Genomic DNA, 2,245 nt, shown 5'->3' with positions numbered 1-2,245 from the left:
CTCTCTCTCTCTCTCTCTCTCTCTCTCTCTCTCTCTCTCTCTCTCTCACTTATTCAGTCATTCCGTCACACAAAGATAGACTTTCAGAGCACCAATAATCAGATGAAGCTGAAACAAGCTGTCGCTGGAAATAATGGCAAGACACAGCGTGGAGTCCCTCGCTCCTCGGTCCCCTATAATTTGTCCGCTCACTAACACCACCACCAACAACAACAACACAACCACCACCACCATAAACACCACCGCCCCCACCAAACACAGCAACATGTCTGCCAATGAAATTAAACATCGCAAAACACCACGGTCATTATATTTGACGGATGAGAGAGAACACCTGTGCTTCAATGGTTCGCTTTATTGCACGGAGATATACTATATACACCAATTAGCTATTTTGGACATATATAGGCGTATATATATATGTGTGCATATTTGTGTGCATTTGTGTGTGCATGTGTGTGCGCGTATACGTATATATATAGAAATACAAACATGCACATATGTATAAATATACATACATGAGTAATCAAATTCGCATGTAGGAATGTATATATATCTATGAAAATATAAATATATGTGTATGTGTGTATATATATATATATGTGTGTGTGTGTGTGCGTACACATTCTTCTTATACGTATTCAGCGCTTTTTAAAGTATGTTTGGATGTCATTATGTATAATTACACATCATATACATATGTATGTACGAGTATACACACACACACACACACACACACACACACACACACATATATATATGTATATATATATATATATATATATATATATATATATATATATATATATATATATATATATATATATATATATATATATATATATATATATATGTGTGTGTGTGTGTACGTATCTATGTATTTATATATATAAGTATATACATATGCATGTATGTGTATGTATATATATATATACGTATGTGTGCGTGTGACAGGTGTGTGCGTATGTGTGTGTGTGTATGAGTGTGTGTGTGTACAGATATACACATATGCAGATATATACATATAAAAACATACTCTTGCTAGCATGCATAGAAATGCACAAATAGATAAACGCATAGCTATACAAACACATACAGGCATACAAATATACTTACATACACGAGTGCGTACATACAGACTTGGATATACAGATATATATGCACGTATATATAGATATATGCTTATATAAAGTTCGCACGTCCAAAAGTGCAACCAACGCAGACACACACACACACACACACACACACACATTCAGGCACACCTGGCTTAGTCTTCTGTATTCTACACTTCGAACTATATAAACATATGGAAGGCTGTGCCTCTCCGTTGGAGGATTGATAAAGTCTATCAAAATAGTTCATACTATGGCAACTATTTCTTCTGCCAGCCAGGACAACTGTGCATTATGCAATAGAATGTACAAATCTTTGACCGGGTTCAAGAGTCACGGAAGGGCCTCACATTGCATCGACAATGAATCATTTCGACGATTCTTTCAACCAATGGCTTTGCTCGTATACGAGAAAGCAGCTAATATATATAAATAAATGGAACAAAAACGCAATGGAGGGAATTAGAACGTTCGGACAGGTAGACGACACAAAGGTGGACAAGAGGAACAACAATTAGAAGGACAGGCAAAAAATGACGGGTCATTCTTGGCTTTTTTTCATCAGTCAAGTACCAGAAGTCACAACCATTTCGGGCGGTTCCTCTTGAGATGGTTCGATCTGGTTGACCCCAAAATGTCTAAGCTAAGAGCATTAGGCCTCTTTGTAAGAAAGCTAGTGAATGTGCACGACAACAAAGACAAAAAAACAAACAGTCAAGCAAAAAACGGAGAACATGGTACACAATTACGAATACAAACAATTTAAAATAACAACAGGCGTCTTTCGACTGATTGCGAAGTGGATTCCTTAATTACTCAGTGCTGGATGCTAGTACATACACACATACATATATCTATCTATCTATTTATTTATAATGATATATATATATGTATGTATAGATAGAGAGAGAGAGAGAGAGAGAGAGAGAGAGAGAGAGCGAGAGAGAGATGTAATTTTATATATGTATAGATATGTATACTTGCATAAATGTTTTTCTCTCTCGTCCTCTCTCTCCCCTTCGCACCCTCATTCTCTCTCTTCCTTCCTCTCCCTCCCTCTCTCTCTCTCTGTTTCTGTCTCTCGCTACCACATTCTCTCTCTCTCTCTCTCTCAGTCTCTTTCTCTGCATATA

Source organism: Octopus bimaculoides, chromosome 24 (assembly GCF_001194135.2).
Source record: "Octopus bimaculoides isolate UCB-OBI-ISO-001 chromosome 24, ASM119413v2, whole genome shotgun sequence".
In the NCBI taxonomy this organism is placed as follows: domain Eukaryota; kingdom Metazoa; phylum Mollusca; class Cephalopoda; order Octopoda; family Octopodidae; genus Octopus; species Octopus bimaculoides.
This window is presented reverse-complemented; position numbering follows the sequence as displayed.